Source organism: Panulirus ornatus, chromosome 7 (assembly GCF_036320965.1).
Source record: "Panulirus ornatus isolate Po-2019 chromosome 7, ASM3632096v1, whole genome shotgun sequence".
NCBI lineage: Eukaryota > Metazoa > Arthropoda > Malacostraca > Decapoda > Palinuridae > Panulirus > Panulirus ornatus.
Genome location: NC_092230.1, coordinates 39,125,599 through 39,149,386, shown reverse-complemented (window position 1 = coordinate 39,149,386; position 23,788 = coordinate 39,125,599). Strand labels below are relative to the sequence as shown.

The following is a 23,788-nucleotide window of genomic DNA, read 5'->3' as shown; positions in this document are numbered from 1 at the left end:
GAGGGAAAGCCGTACGACACTGATCCTTCTGGGACGCCATCTCCCGCTGACAGTGGCATGTAGAATATCAGCCAATAGGATTACTGCCTTGAGGCGCAGCGGGCCAATAGTATGACAGATAAAGGGATAGCCAATAAGACCGTCGGACACAGGAACGCCAGCCAATAAGCATTGTTGTTAGTTACGGAACGGAGCCTCGTTTGAACACTAGATAAAACACTGAATTAACGAGAGAGAGAGAGAGAGAGAGAGAGAGAGAGAGAGAGAGAGAGAGAGAGAGAGAGAGAGAGAGAGAGAGAGAGAGAGGTATATAGACAGATGTGGAGATAAATAGACAAAGATAATCTGATAGATAGATGGCAAAGATTCAGCAGGGAGTTTCATGGCAGAGAGCGACAGGTACACCAGCTCAGGCACCTGTAAGCCAATCACATCTCGAGATACACTTTGGGATTTGCGACTGGTCGATGGAACGGCCAATGAGATTAGATTTATGCAAGACGGGACGACCAATACCAGACCTAGCGTCAGGGGAGAGAGAGAGAGAGAGAGAGAGAGAGAGAGAGAGAGAGAGAGAGAGAGAGAGAGAGAGAGAGAGAGAGAGAGAGAGACTTGCCTATCTCCCCCGGGTCTCTCCAAACATCTCTTTACGTCTCTCCAGTGAAGGTGATTCCGTTAAAAGAAAAAGGAAAAAAAGGGAATCGTTAAGTAATCCACGTATCTGGTTATAATTACATCGTTCACTCTCGAGTAAATGACAATGATCCAATGTAACTTCATCGTTCAACCTTGTAATTACATTTATCAAATGAACTCGGGCAATGTCTAATTACATTTCCACTCCGACAAGATTACCTTTTTTATATTTACTCATTTTTTTCATTGGATTAAACGTAGCTTCTTAATTACAAACTTACTTGTCATTAATTACAGATAAGAAGACATTATCTAGATAATTGGGGGGGGGGGGGGAGGGGGTTGAAGGTAAACATTACATATTACTTTTACATAGAGTTACATTTGAATATCTCTATTTGGGGAGAGGTTGGCTTGGAAAAGAATTCAAGTGTTTATATTAACCTAATTTATTATTATCATCTATTAATATCATCTTTGACATTATTATCATTATTTGATAACCCTTTGAGCACGACGGTACGACCCTTGAACACGACGGTACAACCCTTGAGCACGACGGTACGACCCTTGAGCACGACGGTACGACCCTTGAGCACGACGGTACGACCCTTGAACACGACGTACCGACCCTTGAACACGACGGTACGACCCTTGAGTACGACGGTACGACCCTTGAGCACGACGGTACGAGCACTTGAGCACGACGGTACGAACCCTTGAACACGACGGTACGAGCACTTGAGCACGACGGTACGAGCACTTGGGCACGACGGACCGACCCTTGAACACGACGGTATGACCCTTGAGCACGACGGTACGACGCTTGAGCACGACGGTACGACCTTTGAATACTACGGTACGACCCTTGAATACCACGGTACGACCACTGAGCATAATATATATTGGACAAAAACAAGGGAAGAAAAAAAAAATATGCCGCTTTCCAATACTGATCAAAATTCTCATTTTTGACAGAATTTGAGTTGCCTTTACGTCCAACTGGTTTCTGAAATACGTCACAAAAAAAAAATATTTCCATCTATAAATTTAACAAATATTCCACATTAGAAAATGGCAGTGCTGGTTCCTGGACGATTAGAAAACGGAAGGCGGGTTTGGTAAATCAGCACGTACAAGGACGAGAGTTCAAATGAGCGCTCCAGGTGTCAAGAGCTCAACCATTGAGCGCCGGAGGATTGAGAGGAGCTTAAGTGTATTAATGGGAAGAATGGGTGTTCAATCAGTCGTCTCTATATGGGTAGATGAGGAAAGGGGGGAAGGGGAGGGGATGGGGGGGGGGATGGGTCAAGGGGTTAGGATGATAAGGGATAGACGTGTGTCTATCATCCGATTGTTCTATTGCCCACAAGAGGAGTAAGATCGTCGAGAAATAGAAGCCACAGTGGACAACAGAAATGTGAACGCGTTTGTGTGTGTGCGTTCTGTCTTTTGCCCGTTTTGCCTCTGTTTCTGTTGGTCTGTGTGCTCTTCTGTCTGCTGTCTGTCTATTCATCTGTGTGCCTGTCCCCTTTTTCTCTCTCCCTCACTTTCCTTTTCTTTCTTTTCCTACAAAACATTCTCTCTCTCTCTCTCTCTCTCTCTCTCTCTCTCTCTCTCTCTCTCTCTCTCTCTCTCTCAGAAAACGCCACAGGTGAACACCCTCCTTCCCCCCCCCCCCCTTACCCCCTTACCAATGACGAGGCAGCACCAAACACTTAGCGACCCTGTCTTTCACACCAACCCCCCCCCCTCCCCCCCACCACCCCCACTCCCCCTCCTCCCACCCCTACCCCACCCGACGTTGGCAGTAAATCCATTTAGGTCGGCGAGCCCACGTTAAATCCGCCGTAATCCCGGCCGTCCGGCCCACTCACGCCTTCGACAACAAACAGACCACTCATAATCCCGGTGGCCAACGCCATCTATTGGCCAGAAATAGAATGAACTCGCCCTGGGTGGGGAGGGGGAGGCGGAGGTGGGGTTGTCGGTTCGTCATTTATTTTGATCTCGTTTATCGGATGGGCGGTGGGGGGGGGGGGGCCCAAGCTAACCCCCCCCCCCCCCCCCCCCGGCCGTTGAAGGATAAGTTAGTTACACACGCGATAATGCGATTGACACCGATAAAGATTTTCTTTATTATTATTATTATAGACAATTCCTGAGGGAGATAGTGTGTTTAAAGAGTGGCCAAGCATATTAGACGGTTCGGTCTTAGAATCATACGATGATTGGATGAACATTTTCGACGCCTGTTATGGTTTTTGTTATTATTACTGGATTGACAAACTTCTTGTCCGTTGAGAAATACGTATTGGAAACCAGGGGATATATATATATATATATATATATATATATATATATATATATATATATATATATATATATATATATATTCCTACGAGTCCACGGGGAAAATGAAACACGATAAGTTCCCAAGTGCACTTTCGTGTAATAATCACATCATCAGGGGAGAGACAAGAGAGAATCATAAGTCATAGTGACGCCTGTTGAACAAGCAAAGCCACCCTAGCACTTCAGCGGCTGTTGAATGTCACTCCTTTGACCCCCCCAGGGTAGCTGTCTTGTTTTCTCCCAGCCTCTCCCCCACAACACATGTTGTGGGGGGGGGAGGGGGAGGAGGCTGCTGACCTCCAGACAACAACCCTACACATAACCTGTCAACACGCAACCCACGCCACTAGTTCCCTACAATTCTTTATACATTTTCCTGCGGTGAGCACTCCGTGCTAGCCTCGCCTTTGGGCAAAATTGAATCTTCCGTACTTGCAAGTAAGGACTCCTCTCTCTCTCTCTCTCTCTCTCTCTCTCTCTATGATTCAGCAAGACACTCGTCTTTCACTTCATCATTTGTGGTCATACGTGTTCCTCCATCCGTCTGTTGCTCCTCACTCTCATCCACCATCTCCTCCTCCTTCCTCCTCTCCTCCTCCTCCTTCTACTCCTCCTCTTCCTTCCTTTTCTTCCCATCTCTTCTTATCTTTCCAATTCGACGTTTCAAGCACTTCTTTTCCACCTTTTCTGTCCTTTCCTTTCCTAATCCGTCATTTCCACCTTCCCTCCTCCCTGGACCTGCTAATTATCGGGGTGCAGGAAGGTGAAAGTTCCAACTTGGTTTAGTGAACTCTTGTGTGGTTTGCGCGGGGTCGAAGTGCAACGAACCGCGCGCGAGCGCGCGTGGGTCGGAGCGCCACGAACTGCGTCGGGATTCGAAGCGTACCGAACCGGGTAGGGGTTCGAAGCGCATCGATCCGTACAGGGGGTTCAAATCATACCGAACTACATGGGTGTTTCGAAGCGTATCGAGCTGTGCAGGGGATTCGAAGCGCACCAAACTAGGTAGGCGTTCGAAGCGTAGCGATGCGTGGAGGGCGTTCCGAAGCGTACCGAACTACACACATGGGTGTTTCGAAGCGCATCGAGCGGCGCAATGGGATTCGAAACGTACCTACCTGTGTAAGGACTCAAACCCTAAAGCTGCTCAAGGTTTTCGAGACGTGCCGGACCATATAGGGGTTCGAAGCGTACCGAACCACACAGAGTCGAGAGGGGGAAAAAAAAAAAAAAAATATCCCATCCCTTGTGGCTTCCTCCTGGAAAATTATACCTCGACTTGGGTCACGAAGACCCTTTACCCCCACCCACCCCCCCACCACCACCACCACGAGCACGAACCCCAGAATTGACTTGGGGTGGAGGAGGAAGGGGGAGGGGAAGAGTGGGGTGAAGGGGAGATGGGGAGAAAATGGAGGAGAAGTCTCCTGCTCGGGTAATAGGATTGATGATACACCGTGGATCAACAATTTTGTGGGAAAGGGATGGGAGGGAGGAGGCACGTCACGAGATGAGAGAGAGAGAGAGAGAGAGAGAGAGAGAGAGAGAGAGAGAGAGATCCCCTCCCTCCCTTCTTCTTACGAAACACAATGGGTACGTAACAGGCCTACATTGGGAGGTTGGGGGGGAGGGAAGTAGTTTTACCCATTTCATCACCATTTTCCACAAGCCAGTCAATAATAATGATCAACAACTTCCATACAATGTTAATAAAATAATCTGGAGGAACTGAAAATCGATCACATCTACACTGTAGATAACTTCCATACCTGATTAGACTGTTGAGTTACAGACGTACATAATATATATATATATATATATATATATATATATATATATATATATATATATATATAAACCTAATATAAGAATCACCTTTATATGGCATCAAAATATACGTGAAAATAATTCTAATGTAACTTGAATGTAATCCTAATATCAAATATAATTCTTCGCATAATTACTGCTGACGATGATAGCTCATTAGAATTCACCGTCATATTAATGGTTCTATCAGGCAAAGGTGTATTAGGAGTCATTATCTCAATGTAATTCTGGAGGATGTTATTTTATGGCCGGTATTGACCGGGGTAAGAACCTGTTAACCAACATTATTAGAGAATGACTTTAATTCCCTCATTAGCTATCTAATTCCACGCACACGGACACAGACACACACACACGGACACACACACACACACACACGCACACAACCAAAAACTTTGTATATTATATATATATATATATATATATATATATATATATATATATATATATATATATATATATATATATATATAAAGTAAGGTTCCTATGTATATATATATATACTATGGAACTTGACAGAAAAGGGAATACAGAATTTTCAAAGTAATTACATGTAATTCTTCTTTTCTGTCTATTACTCAATAATGACAGTGAATCTTGCTGGATTACACGAAGGGACAGATTAGGTAAGTATGTTGGGCAAGTTATTAAGGGAAGGAAAGGTCTCCTGCCCAAGATGTGTGTGTGTGTGTGTGTGTGTGTCTGCGTGTGTGTGTGTGTGTGTGTGTGTAGTAAACGATACACTCGGCTACATGCACTTGCTTGCGGGATGGACTAAAACACCGACAGACAACACATGCTTGCATGTGTGTGTGTGAGAGAGAGAGAGAGAGAGAGAGAGAGAGAGAGAGAGAGAGAGAGGTGTGGGGGACGGGGACGAGTGGAGGGAGCCAAAGTGGTCATCAATAATTCCGATCAGACCGGGACAAACATCAGGGATATCCCGTTTTCCTGGGACCTTTGCTTGACAGATACTCTCTCTCTCTCTCTCTCTCTCTCTCTCTCTCTCTCTCTCTCTCTCTCTCTCTCTCTCTCTCTCTGTCCCACGAGACTCTCTCTACGTCTCTCTTTGTATGTTTTTGTCTGTCTGTCTCTTTCTGTCATTGGGTCTATTTGTGTGTCTGTGTGTCTGCCTATGGCTTCGCGTCTCTGTCTCTGTTTTTATCTATCTGTGTCTGTCTTTGTTTCGTTCTCTCTCTCTCTCTCTCTCTCTCTCTCTCTCTCTCTCTCTCTCTCTCTCTCTCTCTCTCTCAGCAAGAACCACCATGTAAACCCTTTCGGGCCATCTCTCTTTCTCCCCTCTCACTCTCCATCTCTCTTATCTACTATCTCTCCCCACACTATCAGGTGTTCTTCCCGTTTTAATCTCCTCTCCCTTATCCACCCCTTTCTTTCTTTCCATTCCCCTCCTTCCATGATTTATCAAGGTTCTCTCCTCTCCCTTCCTTCATTTCCTCATCACCCCTTTTAGCGAGTCATTCGCTCCCCTCCCTCCCTTCCCCAGTAATGGTGGTGTGATATTCAGTTATCGCCCTTAAAGGATTTCGATATCTGCTTTATTCTGCAATTTCTCGCTACCTGTCTTGCTATACTTATGCGTCCTGGTCAATGCCTATCCACACATGCAAATGGTCCGGGTTCCAACCCTAGCTGTTAGAGAGCATTATGTGATAATATATATATATATATATATATATATATATATATATATATATATATATATATATATATATATATATATAATAATATATATGGCGTCTGGGGTAAACCATGGAAAGGTCTGTGGGACCTGGATGTAGAAAGGAGCTGTGGTTTCGGTGCATTGCACATGACAGCTAAAGAGTGAATGTGAGCGAACGAGGCCATTGTTCTTGTATTCCTGACGCCGCCTCGCTACAGATGTGAAGATTGATAGAAAAGTACATTTTAGGTTAATAAGAGTAATACACATATACCACACACACACACATGTATGCTTATCCAAAGTGTGGAGATATCCAGCTCACTCTAATCTTAATCTCGTGTCATTAGTTAACTCTAATACCATGTCCTTTGTAATACCTTAACTGTGTACATTCATGCCTGAATCCAAGAAGCTGATATCTCTCTTCTATTTCATCTGTTGACCGATACAAATATTTGATTACATTTTTCGATACTTTTTTTCGTACGTTCAATTCTCTCAACACCCTTCCTTTCATCTCTACTTCTATAATAAAGTTATCAGAAATCTATAGAGGACAGTCTTCCACCCCTCAGTATTTCTCTTTAGTCCACCCTCTAACGTTTTCTTTAACCATAGAAGGGTTGCCTCCTTCGCCCTTACATGAAGAAATAGACGCAGTTTAAGAAAATTAACACCTATTCCTTAAATTACCTTTATTATATATATATATATATATATATATATATATATATATATATATATATATATATATATATATTGTAAAATAGATGAATTGTAAGGTGTGAAACATATTACAAAAAGTAGATTAAAATATACAACAATTTCCCCTTGTTTTCGTAATGGCCGTAGATACAGCGAGAGGAGCGTCGTGTATGGTCTTGAAGTAAATTTGAACCTCTGACCAAGGCGTTCAAATCTATTTGACCGGTGATTAGAAGCTGACGACCATGTGCAGTCGTTAGGCCCGAAACGATCAAAACGACCCATTCGCCAACCAACCCCATCTGGCGGGACAAAGATCTTAACGCATGCGCATACCACGCTCTCCCATTCTTCCCCTCCTGTATTAGAATACAAACCTCTCAGTTTCCTCTCTATTTCCAGAGGTTGTAGAGGGTATTAATGACGTGTTGTTCGCCTTGGTCAATGAGATCCCTCCCTGAGGTCGTGTCTTATAAATAATATGGATCGTGTTGTATCATTCTCTCTCTCTCTCTCTCTCTCTCTCTCTCTCTCTCTCTCTATTTTGAGATGTGTACGAGGGAGGTCTGAACCCAACCCGGCCTCGGTCGACCATAGTTACTTTAAAGATACTCTATTGCTCGGGGGATCTGGGAGGGTAATAGTAGTAGTAGTACCCCGAGTCTGGGAGTATGTAATAGTAGTAGTAGTAGTGGTACTCTACTACCCCCCTGAGTCTGGGGGTATGTAATAGTAGTAGTAGTAGTGGTACTCTACTACCCCCCCCTGAGTCTGGGGGTGTAATAATAGTAGTAGTGGTACTCTACTACCCCCCCCCTGAGTCTGGGGGTGTAATAATAGTAGTAGTGGTACTCTACTACCCCCTGAGTCTGGGGGTGTAATAATAGTAGTAGTGGTACTCTACTACCCCTCCTGAGTCTGGGGGTGTAATAATAGTAGTAGTGGTACTCTACTACCTCCCCTGAGTCTGGGGGTATGTAATAGTAGTAGTAGTGGTACTCTACTACCCCCCCTGAATCTGGGGGCATGTAGCCCCCGCCCTAGAGTAAGGAGGGCCCCCTTTTTTTGGGGGGGGGGCGTGTCTGGGATGGTGGAAGACAAGTTGTTGCTGTCAACGCAGAAGATAAAGACGTTGAACATGGCGAAGGTCATGTGGATGGCTGGGTGACCTCTCCTCCCCCCCCCCCACGCCCCCCAGAGTCACTTCCTGATGAATATGAAAAGGGTTTAGCGATGGTCCAGTCCAGCCAGGGATCCGGTGACGTGGCAAAGGAAAAGTGGCGTGTGGTGACCCCATTGTCACGGGTCAGTGTGTGTGTGGGGGGGGGGGGGAGGGAGGAAGTCAAAAGAAACTTTTTCAAAAACTGGTCAAAGTTTTGCTATGTTCTGAGGGGGGGAGGGGGGGGGGGGGGGGCGGCAGAGCCATCTTCGACGTGGGGAGGGTAGGGGGGAGGGGGTGGTGATGGTCCATTGTCGAGGACATGTCGAGGTCGATGGTCGAGTCGATCACAAAAATTCGTCGACTGTGAGCGACGTCGAACACCCCCCCCCCCCCCCCCCTCCCATCATCATCACCATTACCCTGAGTTTTGGAAAATCGAAAACCTACAACGAAGAAATTACGTCCCGACTACGTCGAATGTTTTAGCGAGTTCCGTTTATAGCGAAATCCCCTCTGGATGAACATCTGGGTCAACTGTGGACCAGCGAATGCCAACTGGGATTCGAACCCCATGCACGGGGCTCCAGGCGAGGCAAAAGGACGAGGGTGAACGAGATCAACGAGAGACTTGGACCGAATCCTGTCTGAGCTTTAACAATTAAACACAAGGCTCGCTCTCTCTCGCGCGCGCGTTGACCACTTTGACGCGTAAAACGCGACGCGTCGTTGAACATCCACATTCCACATCTTATGACCATCCACCTGCCGGTTTTAACGCCACCAGGGCCGACACGACACCACGACCCCTGAACAAGGATACGTAACTTGAAAGCCAGTGCCCCGAGAGAGAGAGAGAGAGAGAGAGAGAGAGAGAGAGAGAGAGAGAGAGAGAGAGAGAGAGAGAGAAAAACACTTTCAAGCCCTTAATTCAAAAGAATTTCTCTAGAAATTTACTTAAAAATGAAATACATACCCACACACAATATATATATATATATATATATATATATATATATATATATATATATATATATATATATATATGGTTATAAAACTATATGATTCAGCTCTTTACAAATTTGCTTGTGTCTGTCTTGTCTGTGCCTCTCTCTCTCTCTCTCTCTCTCTCTCTCTCTCTCTCTCTCTCTCTCTCTCTCTCTCACCACAGCCATCATTACAGGTCGAGGTCACGTGTCTTTATCTAAGCATTACTTCGTCCTCTCTTGTGAGCCCCAACCTGCGCCTTTTACGTCCTTTCCTCTGATTGGACGAGACATTTTGTGTCCCCTCGTCTTATTGGATAAGTCTCCGCGTAGCCTCGCGTTTTATTGGATGAAACCTTTTGTAACTTCTCCTCTGAGTGGATGAGATTTTGCCGTGTGTGTGTGTGTGTGTGTGTGTGTGTGTGTGTTTCTATGGCATCAAATGATTGGACAACGCCTAATGTATCCTCGTATCCGATTGGCTAATAAACTCAATGTTCGTCTGGCTCGGTGGAGGAAGGTCTTCTGTGTTGTCTCTTGCCATTGGTCGAGATGCTTCCTGTCTTATTATTGAAGTGGCTGGCAAACTTCCCTGATTCTCTCTCTCTCTCTCTCTCTCTCTCTCTCTCTCTCTCTCTCTCTCTCTCTCTCTCTCTCTCTCTCTCGCTCTCTCTGGCTCGCTCTCTCTCTCTGGCTCGCTCTCTCTCTCTCTCTCTCTCTGGCTCGCTCTCTCTCTCTCTCTCTCTCTCTCTCTCTGGCTCGCGCTCTCTCTCTCTGGCTCGCTCTCTCTCTCTCTCTCTCTCTCTGGCTCGCTCTCTCTCTCTCTCTCTCTCTGGCTCGCTCTCTCTCTCTCTCTCTCTCTGGCTCGCTCTCCATCAACCTTCAAAACCCAATAACCTTCCTCCAATAGCCATTAAGGAGCCATAGTTAGCGAGCCTAATTACTCCCATCACAGGGGCAGATGGTTTCCGGCGCGGGCCGAGACATCGTACACAGACGCAGGGGGGCACACACACACGACCTAAAGTGTGATTTAAAGAGACGTGTAAAGATAAACGAGATAAGGATAACAATAAAAAAAAAGATTAAGGTAATGAACATCACAAAATAGGAGGGTCACTACTGGATGAAATATAAACCATTTTCCCCAATTGAAATACAAATAAATCCTCTGTAATCCCCTTAAATCCCCTTAAACTTAGGTCTTTAAGACCCTAAAAGTAATAAAGGGACAGTCGCGAGACCTAATTTATATGTATATATATAATATATATATATACACCCACTTGATGGAGAGCTGGGATTGGTCGGTGGTCGAAGTCTTGACCTGACCTGACCTTTATGAAGGTAAATCCCTTGAACTTCTTCTTGTCGAAGGACCCCCTCCCCCCCCCCCCCAGGTCTAGTGGGGTAATCCCCGGTGGGATCAAGTCGCTCACGGGATTTGTATCCTCAAGAGAGTCCAGAGTCGTGGGAGATTTGGAGGCATTTTATTTGGAAATTTATATTTTTTTTTCTTCAGCTCGAGTTTACATTTTCTTATATATATATATATATATATATATATATATATATATATATATATATATATGTGTGTGTGTGTGTGTGTGTGTGTGTGTGTGTGTTTTTCTATAATATTCCGATCTATATTATACTAATCTTATAAAATCTCTATTCTTTCTTTACACGTTACGAAATCACAAGTGGGGTCTGGAGATGGGGTAGCTGGGAGGAAGGGGGAAGGATCACACATACATACATACATACATACATACATACACACACACACACACACACACACACACACACACACACACACACACACACACACACACACACATCCCAGATACCCCAAAAGGCGGCTGGGAACTCCAAACCAACAACAACCAGTCACGAATTACGAGCAGTCTAGTGAGAGAGAGAGAGAGAGAGAGAGAGAGAGAGAGAGAGAGAGAGAGAGAGAGAGGGGGGGGGGATGGGGGGAAGGGACTGAAAGGGTGAAGGGAGATGGAAGCTTTTCCAGCGGACTTGCAAAATGGTTCTGGAATGATGACAGAGCGCGCACTGGTGGCGGGTTATTAAGTGCTGATGAGACTAGGGGGGGGGGGGGGGGGGGTCGCGGATAAAATTAGACGCCAGGAGAGTCCAGAGGCTGAGGCGTTCCTGTAAGGTAATAATACTAGATCCGGATTTAGCCTGCGTGCGTGCGTTCTTTTAGGGTAAAGATGGGTAGGCGTTCTCGTGGTGGTTTGATGAGATTTCTTGATACAGTGCCAGTTAATCTCATTTTTATTTATCCCCTATTTTCTTTTGTTTTTTATTTTAGGGAGTAAAAATTGTAGATGGGGTTTCACCTTAAGTGTGCTACAAAGAATTGGTGTCCGGATTCAAGACGGATCACCAGGAACAGACGAAGAAAAGGGACGGTATGTGTACACGTCCATTTTCTAGCTGTCATGTGTCATGCACCGAAACCACAGCTCCCTATCCACATCCAGGCACCACAGACCTTTGCAAGGTTTACCCTCTCTCTCCCTCTCTCCTCTCTCTCTCTCTCCCCTCCCCCACTACTGTTAATAGGCTCGTCATCTCATTAATGAAGTGGACAACACCGGATAATTAAGGTCCTCCACTAGTCCCATTCTATGGCGAGGTGGAGGAGGGGAGGAGGGTGGGGGGAAGGTCATTAAAGAAATAAAGTAATAAAAACAGACGCACCAAAGTTTCCCCCTCCCCCCCCCCTCTCCCTTAATAGTTTCCTCACTTCCCCCGCCCCAAAAAAATATTGAAAAGAAAACGGGGAGAGTCTACTTAAGCAATACTCACTTTTGTGTATATAACGAAGTCTCGAAAACACGTTTTATTTCCTCTATTTGGAAAGATAATTAAGTAGTCTCAAGATAATCTTTACTAACGACTAGTAAATAATCTTTATTGAAAACCAATACCCATCTTTATTGAAAGTCTAATAACCCACATCGCTCACCATAGGCAAAGAAAAATGTATCAAAAACGAGCAATATATATATATATATACATATATATATATATATATATATATATATATATATATATATATATATATATATATATAATTTTCTATTTTATACTTAACCGCCGTCTCCCCCGTTAGCGAGGTAGCGCAAGGAATCAGACAGACGAGGAATTGGCCCAACCCACCCACAGCAAATCGCAATATGGAACCACACTGGACAACCGTCACAAACAATGGTTAACTACACAAGTGGCTAATTAGGGGCCTTCTGGAAGCAATGTATCATTAGCGATTTATCATTGACCATTACCCACTGTTGACGAAACAAGTTTAACCCCGTACTGTTTGTGTAAGTGCAGGACGAACACAGTGACTGTAATTGCCTTACTGGGGGAAAAATTAAAAATCAAAATTAAAATCAAAATTAAAAATAAAAATTAAAAATCAAAATCAAAAAATTAATAGCTAATCAATTTTTTATTGCCGGTATAGACTAGGCTTTAATTATTATTATTGCTACTACTACTACTACCCCACTTCTACCTACCTACCCACCCCCCCCCCCTCTCCACCCCATTAACCCAACGTGATTGTAGAGGGCAAAATCGTATCAATAAACACGTCAGCTTGAACGTTATGGATTGGTATAGCCTTTTTTTTTTTTTTTTAGGTACAGGCGGGAGTAGAAAAAAAAAAAATCAAAATTGTAGTCGTATTAAACAGCCCAATGGCGAGTTATCTCTCTCTCTCTCTCTCTCTCTCTCTCTCTCTCTCTCTCTCTCTCTCTCTCTCTCTCTCCCACCTCTTCCATCTCCACCCCCTCCCATCTCCCCTTCGCCCTTTGAGAAAGATAAACCGCAAACCTCCACAGATATCCCCCCCCCCCCCGAGAGATAAGAGTATCTCCCTCCGGGAGAGAGAGAGAGTATCTTTTCTTGCTCTAGATAGCCATCAAAGTAGATACTTCTCTATTTCGAGGACGACTGGTTGACGGATCGGGTCTCGCGTCGCCTCGAGAACACACAAGGAAAACTAAATTGATGAGCCTGGCGTGGGATACGCCTTTGTTGATCTCACCGAGCTAGCTCTCTCTCTCTCTCTCTCTCTCTCTCTCTCTCTCTCTCTCTCTCGCTCTCTCTATCTCTCTCTCTCTCATCACCAAAGAACCACCTGGCGGCGCAGCTACACGCTGCCTCCTGCCTTCATCTACCTAATTCCAGTAATGAGAGCAGGCACGCGCGCACGCGGCCCGCACGACCAAGAAAGGCAGAAGACACACACACACACAGAGAGAGAGAGAGAGAGAGAGAGAGAGAGAGAGACAGAGAGAGAGAGGAAAAGAAGATATCATCCCCTTTTTCTTCATCTTTCTCTCGCCCGGCGACATCGGCCAACTCTCTCTCTCTCTCTCTCTCTCTGGCCGCGCGATAACTACACATTATATATTTATTCTACTTATTAGCTAAACTTACTGTGTATGAAGAATATAAAGATAAATAAATCTTTTACTTACAAAACGAAATTGCGATAAAGATATTTCATATATATATATATATATATATATATATATATATATATATATATATATATATATATTCATATACTTATTTACGGACCATCGTACTAGGGGGGGGGGGGAAGATGGCTTCCCTTTGTAAACATTCCTTCCAGATATTTTTTTTCCTTTGTGCAAATAAAGGAAGGGAAAGTCTTTCATGTTCCGCTAACGACCTGGGAGCCAGAGAGACGTAACCCAGCTCGCCACACGTCGCAATCATCTTACACGAGATGAAGATATCTTTAAGATAACTTCCAAGAAAAAAAGATAAAGAAAAAATGGAAATTGGTTTCTGATCAGAGGACAAATAGGGTTTATTGATGCCTTTGAGCACGACGGTACGACCCCTTCGAGCACGACGGTACGACCCCTTGAGCACGACGGTACGACCCCTTGAGCACGACGGTACAACCCCTCGAGCACGACGGTACGACCCCTTGAGCACGACGTTACGACCCCTCGAGCACGACGGTACGACCACCTTCAGCACGCCGGTACGACCCCTTGAGCACGACGTTACGACCCCTTGAGCACGACGGTACAACCCTTGACCACGACGGTACGACCCCTTGACCACGACGGTACGACCCTTTGAGCACGACGGCACGTAACTCACGAATACCAAGGTATACGACCAGTGAGTATAATGGGCTTGACCTCTGACCTGACGCTTGAGTACCAGGTCAAAGATCCAGGTCGTTGTATCTTCGTCCTTAAAAGGGTCGTTCTTCAAGGTCGCTCTGTCATCTTTGGATGTCCAACGTGTGGTAGAAATACAAGTCCATCCCCACTTCACCCACAACACTAACAAACCCGGGCCAAATAAATGAGTTAATACCATTAAATGATTGTGGGTCCATTCCCACACAACTCTAGCAAACCCCGAGCAAATAAATGAGTTACCATTAAATGATTGTGGGGTCCATTCCCACAGAACACTAGCAAACACCGAGCGAATAAACGAATTATTACCATTAAATGATTGTGGGTAAAAAAAAAACTAATTAACAAACACGTAGGTAAATGATGAGGTTAGCCTGATAAATGAACAGGGCAGAGCAATAAATGACGAGGGTAGAAACAGTCTGTTTAGGTCCAGGATAAATAAACTGGATATAACTCGCTAAATTATGCAATAACTTTGATAAATGAACGCACGAAAATAATCAGACACGTGAATAAATTTGAACACGTCAAACATTTATGAGAATAACACATCACATTACCTCCTTGTTCTAGGAATATCTTAAGGAATAATTCACCTAATGATAATCCTTATAGATTAATAGATTATAAATAATTCACGTAATGACAATCCTAATAGATTAATGAATTATAATCAGTTCACCTAATGATAATTCTTATAGATTAATAATTTATAATCAGTTCACCTAATGATAATTCTTATAGATTAATAATTTATAATCAGTTCACCTAATGATAATTCTTAAGAGTAAATTATAATATTTATCCTCATTTCTTTTTTGAGAGGATGAATATTTTGGGATATTTTCATCCCCTTCGTGGAAGGATAGTGTGTGTTTTTACCAGCGTCCATCCCAGTGTTGGTTATTACCTGGTAAATGTCCGTGATAACCAGGAGGATAAAGGGGCTGTGTAAATGGGTTATCACAGACGAACGTGTCTATATGTACGTGTGTGTGTGCGTGCGTGTGTGTGTGTGTGCGCGTGTGTCTAAATGTCTGTCTGTGAGGAGAAAATCATATCAGGTTTCATCCCAGACTCTCTCTCTCTCTCTCTCTCTCTCTCTCTCTCTCTCTCTCAAGACACACAGGGTGCATGTCTGTGAAGGGTGGGGGGGGGGGGGGTCTGTTAGGACCGGTGTCAAAGACGCTTCACAGACAGAGGCACATTACACACGTCTGTAGAGACGAGAGATACTTTTAAGAGATGCTCTTTCTCTCACAGACTAACTCACTCAGAGACAGCGTGTCTGAGAGAGAGATTACACACACACACATACACACACACACACAGAGGGAAAGCATTTTCTTTATGGGTTTTCACTGTCCGTTCCTCGAGCTCTCCTTATCGAGAGAGAGACTCTCTCTCTCTCTCTCTCTAGGTAGCAGCATCCCCCAACTCCCCCCCCCCCCCAGCATCCCGGGGACCCTACCAATCTGTTGCTGTCCCTTAATCCCACTAATGAGGAGGCCAATTCCCATCAAAAGGTGGTGGTGGGCCTGAAATTTATAGACCTACAAAAAAGGAGAGAGAGAGAGAGAGAGAGAGAGAGAGAGAGAGAGAGAGAGAGAGAGAGAGAGAGACTGTTGTTCATTTATCAAGGACCGAGTCTACTGACCCTACCCCCTCTCTCTCTCTCTCTCTCTCTCAACACTACCTCCAGCACTCCAGTGCGCGTGTCTACCACAGCTGCTTACTTACAACAGTTGTAGTCTAAGCCAAAGCTGCACTAACATGTACTTACAACAGCTGTAGTTGTAAATAAAGCCTTTCAATATAACCTACTCTTGCCAGAATCGATATATCTACAACCACAACGCCATTAACTTTCTACAACTTTCCGGAGTCTACAACCCAAACAATATAACTTCAGCTTTGACTACAACTTGTTAATATAACTGTAGCTCTGGCTACAACCCATCCACTAACCTTCCTACATCATGACATACGCCTACAACACCTATCACATTCCCTTCGTCTTCCCTACAACCGAGCCTAAAATGTTGTACTTATGAATACAACTAACATTACAAACGCAGATGGCCTATCCATGACTGCATCAGGTATTAATACCTACAACACTTATCTATCCCTACAGACACAAATACAGTAGAATACAATAGCAAGTGGTCCTGTGAAATGAAATACAAATAACTACAAGGATAAACATACAACTCAAAACCATATACTAAACAAATCGAAACAAAGACTAGATATGTAAGCCAACACAAACAAGACGACTCGTTCTACAGAACCCAACTACAATCAGAACTCCATCTTCCAAGATACAATATAGTGACACTCATTATTCCCAGATGCTACTGTTTGCAGCCTGTGTCAATTGGAAGGGAAAAAAAATTACGAACTGATGAATGTTATTTTCCCTCACTAACTACATGTCTATCTGTCTGTCTGTGTATATAGTGATAAATATGTTAGCTAAGACGGTACAGGCAAGCAAATGCCCTAAGCAAAGTCATCATTAATGATATATATATATATATATATATATATATATATATATATATATATATATATATATATATATATATATATATATATAATATAATCAATGCCAAATCTCAACCAAAACCAAAAAACACAAAACCAAATTATATTCCACGAGCGAGCTATAATTAGCACAGCTCTAAAATGAGTAAAGCAAATATAATTATGAATAATAAAACACACGAAGATATTAAGTAACAGGATTTGCATACCAGCTTTCATATCTCTTTTTTTTTCTCTTTTTTTGTCGTGGGTTTTCAATTACACTTGAGACATTCTGCCACGCCTTTCCGAAGCCGCTCGTGTTTGACGATGGTCAAAACTGCTTCGAGATGAGAGTTGTGCGATTTCCTATTATTTTTTCCTTTTTTTTTTCTCTCTCTCTCTCTCTCGACCTGCTTTTGTTTTAACAAGAGTCGTGGTAGAGATCTGCATCAGTCTGGCATTCGAGTTATGTTTGAGTCTGTCTGTCTCTGTTCAACCTTTTGTTTCGCGGGTCAGTCTCTCTCTCTCTCTCTCTCTCTCTCTCTCTCTCTCTCTCTCTCTCTCTCTCTCTCTCTCTCCTCTCTCTCTCAAAATACCAGTCCACCACCAGATGAGGTCGATCGAGTTATCCGGGGGGACCTTCAAACCTACAGACCAAATCTGAGACCAATGAAACATTTGAACCAAACCGGACGACCGTTCGAAGCAGAAGGGTTCGGATCAGCCAAAGGGTCATTATCGCATAGGAATCAACGGTCACTTGACCTTAAACTGCGTGTCGTAGAAGGAGACTAAAATAGGAGGGAGCGGGGGGCTGGAAATCCTCCCCTCCCATTTTTAATTTTCCGAAAGAAGGAACAGAGAAGAGGGCCAAGTGAGGACAGTCCCTCTAAGGCTCAATCCTCTGTTCTTAACGCTACCTCGCTAACGCGGGAAATGGCGACTATGAATATATATATATATATATATATATATATATATATATATATATATATATATATATATATATACCATGGGATCCTAATCTTTATTGAGAATATATCCAGAATGATGTCCACGAAGAGTTGGTCCCGCTCCTGGGATCTGTCCCAGGGATATTACGAGGTAGCCAGTGGGACCATATACCTCCTGACACACACACACACACACACACACACACACTCACTACCAAAATCCCTCCAAAATCTCGTGGGATAATAAAGGCGTCTGGGAGGACACTAAGAACGTAAAAATAACTTTCACTGCACCAGCCAAAGAAAACGACTTCTGGACCCCAGTATATATATATATATATATATATATATATATATATATATATATATATATAGGGAGCTTAGTTACTTTCCCGACGAAAGTAATCAGTAATCTTAAATATAATCAGAAAATATAAGTGAATGTAATCACTCGAGAAAATGGGAAACCCGTATTAAACAATAGCTAACGTAAACAAAAGAAAAAAAGAAGTAAATCAACTGAACAAATGAAAATAATATTCGAACACACGTAATGAAGTATAGAAAATAATATACGGTATATGGTTGTGTGTGTGTGAGAGAGAGAGAGAGAGAGAGAGAGAGAGAGAGAGAGAGAGAGAGAGAGAGAGAGTTTGTCAACATTAACATCGTGAACCGTAAACCACACCGCCATCTTTATGGTCGTACTTAAAAGGAAACATTGGAACCTTCAGAACATCAAGGACGAGAGAGAGGGTCGGGTCGTCCTCATCTTAAACGCACCTCTCCTCTCTCTTTAACGGGACCTCTTACCTCTCTCTCTCTCTCTCTCTCTCTCTCTCTCTCTCTCTCTCTCTCTCTCTCTCAAATCACGATCATATAGGGGAGGGAGGGGGGTAGCGGGTCTCTCTCTCTCTCTCTCTCTCTCTCTCTCTCTCTCTCTCTCTCTCTCTCTCTCTCAAATCACGATCATATAGGGGAGGGAGGGGGGTAGCGGGTAGTTGTAGGGGGGGTGGGGGTAGAAATTTATGGTGGGGGGGTGGGGGGGTGATTACATCATCCGTCTCTATAGTTCTTTTCAATTTCCATCTCATTTGATATTCATTGGAAAGCACTTTGTCCTCTTTTTTATGATGTGATTTACTTTTTCTTTAACAACGAAAATGATTGATTTATCACTGGTGTTCCGATTTGTAGGCCAACATATATATATATATATATATATATATATATATATATATATATATATATAGGAGGAAGGCAGGCGCCCTAGCAACCACGTTAATCTAACATGGAGTTTAACATTCTCTCTCACGGCAACGCCGGGAAAATAATTATGCCACACGAGACGTACATACTGTGATACTAGAGAGGACCCACCCCCTACCCCCCCCCACCCAAAAAAAACTCCCTCCCTAACCCCCCCTCCCCCACTCAAAACCTCCCCCACACACACACCCCCAAAAAAAATTTGAACACCAGTTCGCTTTCTTCCTGCATTGGTGCCTGTGTCAATATACATGCATATGTATATAATTACATGTATTATGAATGCCTGTGAGGTATACATGAAAGAAATCAATGAACGAGAAGGATGGTATTCATGTATACATATGTATATGCGTGTACATTGTATACATAGGTTGTATTATTGGGGGTTTACAGTCAAGTGATAGAAAACTTCTCGCTCTAAAGGAGTCTCCATTTCCCTGTTGCAGGAAGTAGCGCAGCCTTAGGCCGCAAGAGCCTTTAAAAAGGTCCTTGGTAACACCAGGTCTCTCTCTCTCTCTCTCTCTCTCTCTCTCTCTCTCTCTCTCTCTCTCTCTCTCTATCGCCACAAGCACTTCCACCCTCCCATGGACCCCAAGGGGCCCTCCCGCCCCGAAGAAATGCCGGCCAGGCCCCACGGGGCCAGCCATTCTGAAAATGCCAATGGGTTCCCCGCTCACATAACAGCCAACGAAGAAAACGGGGGGGAAAAAATGAGAAGTCTAGAACCTGGACTTGAACTCTTTGAAAACGAAGATTTTGGAATTATTTTACAGTTTAGCTAATTACTAAATACCTTTACATATATATCAATCTATCTATATATCCATCTACCTACCTATCCATCTATCTATCAATAGTGACTATAATGAATGAAGTAAATATATACACAATACGGCACAAGACTATAAAGACGTACACCCCCCCACACACACACACACACACACACACACACACACACACACACACACACGAGACCTTGAAGAGAAAATATAGACCTGAAAATGGCAGCCGTTGAGGGGAAAGTGAGGGAACGTGAGGAGAATGTGAGAAATTCTCTCTCTCTCTCTCTCTCTCTCTCTCTCTCTCTCTCTCTCTCTCTCTCTCTCTCTCTCGTTTCTCTGACCGTCTCTACACTGTCCTTTTAAATGAGTAGATGAGTAATGATAATGAATATGAAAGTATGAATGGATGCTTATCTATAGAGACATAGATAGGATGTACTGATTAGATAGATAATTAGACAAATAGACTAACATATGACTGGACAGCCAGTTGGCGCACACTCATACACATGGAGAGAGAGAGAGAGAGAGAGAGAGAGAGAGAGAGAGAGAGAGAGAGAGAGAGAGAGACTTCGCTAGACACAGATACCCTAACGTCACGCAAAGCAAACCACAAAACACACAAACCAACAACAACAACAACAAAACACAAAGGAAGGAACCAACTCCATCTCCTGCTAAGGAAGTAAGCCACCACAGCCATCTCCACCTCCACGCCTCGCTCAGGAAAAATGATATCATCTCACAGCTTCCCTCGTAATCCAAGCTGTTCCCAGGACCAGTGAGACAAGGAATGAACCAGTGTGTGTGTGTGTGTGTGTGTGTGTGTGTCCCTTAATGACAGACCCGCGGATATTGATCGACTCTCTCCTTTCCCCTTTTCCTTCTTTTTTTTTTCTCCATCTCTCACTGCAGCTTAACACTCTCTCTCTCTCTCTCTCTCTCTCTCTCTCTCTCTCTCTCTCTCTCTCTCTCTCTCCTTCATTCCCCTTCTGTAGCATCCTCTCACTCTCTCTTTTCACCTTAATACACTCTCTCTCTCTCTCTCTCTCTCAGGTGAGAGCATCATCATCCCCCCCCCCCTTCCCTCTCTGGCTTGCTCTTCTTCAGGGAAGTGGGGATGTCGGGAGTGGCCAAGTGAGAGTTTAGCGTGGGAGAGGCGAGAGAGGCTTGCTTTGTAGGTGAGAGGTGAAAAAGAGCATGTGTGTGTGTGTGTGTGTGTGTGTGTGTGTGTGTGTGTGTGTGTGTGTGTGTGTGTGTGTGTGTGTGATGTCTCTAGCAATGATGTCAAACGTTTCCCACAGCTTTCTTGAATACAGAATTCACAAGAACATTCCCTTAACGACCATCGAAGCTGAACCATCGTTAACCACGTCATCATCAAACGACCCAAGGCCGTAGTTATGCACGCCAGTCACACTCCCAAACCATGCCCTACACCCTCCTACTGTCTCACTAGGCCCCAGTCCCCTCCAGGTTGTCCTGTCCACCAAGCTTCCAGCCCTGTCCCACTCCCTACTGTCTCACTAGGCCCCAGTCCCCTCCAGGTTGTCCTGTCCACCAAGCTTCCAGCCCTGTCCCACTCCCTACTGTCTCACTAGGCCCCAGTCCCCTCCAGGTTGTCCAGTCCCCCAAGCTTCTCAGTGTCATTGTAACCCACAAGGAACACGTCACCAACATCGTCACATCCTCCATCATCGTCGACTCCCTCCACCTGAACTCAAGAACCTCCACACCACTTTCAGTCCTTCCCCCAGACTCACCTGTGCCTCTCCCTCCACCTGAACTCAAGAACCTCCACACCACTTTCAGTCCTTCCCCCAGACTCACGTGTGCCTCTCCCTCCACCCACCCACCCGCCTGGTCTTCCTCCCTGACCACCACCACCACCACACAACAGGCCCACTGGAGAAGGTGCAGAACAGGCCATACAAGACCATCCTGGGTTCCTCTCAACACCACCTATCAAGAGACGGTCATCACACTGGTCCTCCCGACCATCTCCAACCATCACCTGCAACTCATGCGACAGTTAGGAGGGGAAAAAAAAGCTACTGGCACCATTCCCGCCACCATCATTATCCCTTGCCAGAGATCCCTTGTCCCCAAGTTGCAGTTCGACACCACAACCACATGAAGGCCATCCCAGCTGGTACAGAGTGATACAGGAAGAGTCCCATCCCAGCCACTGTCAACATTAATGACCAAGTAGACTGTGGCTCCAGTGTTGGGGTAAAGACTTTCTGATTCACACCATCTCAGCTTTCTGTAGCCCAATTTTCTACACTACCTATATATATATATATATATATATATATATATATATATATATATATATATATATATATATATATATCGTTCGGCCGTTGTAAGGAATGATACACCGCTTACTATCATCAAAATCATCAATATTATTATCATTATTGGCATTAGTCATTAGTGATATTTTCACTTTCCATTCTCGGAACATCCACAATATTTATATATATACACACGACTGTCATTTCTCATTAACTGCCTCTAAATGTTTTACTAGACTTGTGTATTTAAGGTCTTGGGCGCTTGTCTGTGTGTATAATAAATATATATATATATATATATATATATATATATATATATATATATATATATATATATATATATATATATATCGGAAATTCAAGTATATTCACTTACACATACATGTGCACATAGAAGTATATACATGTACGAGTTGTATGAAAGGTACACACGAATGTGTGTATGTGTGTGTGTACTTAAGTATGCATGTGCGTATGAATCTATGTGTACATGCGTGTGTGTACGCGTGTGCACGTCGTGTGTGTGTGTGTGTGTGTGTCTGTCCTTCACGTAATTCTCACACACAAGGTCAACGTGACACGACTGGAACCACCACCAACTAGCCAATTACCAGTTCCATAACTCCCTCCGCATCACAGACTCTTCTCAAAGAACGTGTACATAACTCATAATCATCCCCCCCCCCTCACCCTTACGAAACCAGCCCACAACCACCCCACCCACCCACCCACCCACCCATCCACCCACCCACCCACCCACCCACCCACCTGCTCTCACCCACCCACCCACCCACCCACCTGCTCTCCCCCACCCACCCACCCACCCACCTGCTCTCACCCTCTCACCCACCTGCTCTCACCCTCTCACCCACCCACCCACCCACTCGGCAAGAACGCCCGTTTCCTCCCCCCCCTTCACCCTCCTTCACCCTCACCTCGCAAAAGAATTTCTTAATTTCGACCTCAAAAACCTGAGGCAAAACAGGCCATAAATACAGAGCAAAACGTAGATTGTCGGCTCAAAAATGTCAACCTTGCGAGCTGTCTAATTCGCTCACGTATTTTATGAGTTTATGAGCTTCGCGGAGGAGGGAGGGAAAGGGGGGGGGGGGAGAGGGAGGGAGTGAAAATGCATTGTGAGAGGACGTTGTTTTGTGAGGGAGGGGGAAGGGGGGGGGGGACGACGGGGTTATTATTATTATTATTATTTGGGGGGGCGGGGTTGGTTTCTTCACTTCACCTTGGAATAAAGTAACTTTATTGTGGACTGGAGAGAGAGAGAGAGAGAGAGAGAGAGAGAGAGAGAGAGAGAGAGAGAGAGAGAGAGAGAGAGAGAGAGAGAATCTTTACGATAATTCTAATTTTCTTTTTTACACCC

The 23,788-nt window shown here is 44.2% G+C and overlaps 1 protein-coding gene across 3 annotated transcripts in view; it reads right to left on the bottom strand.

Annotated features, from left to right (window-relative positions):
- LOC139749543 (KH domain-containing RNA-binding protein qki.L-like) overlaps window positions 1–23,788 on the bottom strand; it is a 450,440-nt gene that overhangs the window by 160,416 nt on the left and 266,236 nt on the right. The gene's annotated exons all lie outside the window — the stretch shown is intronic.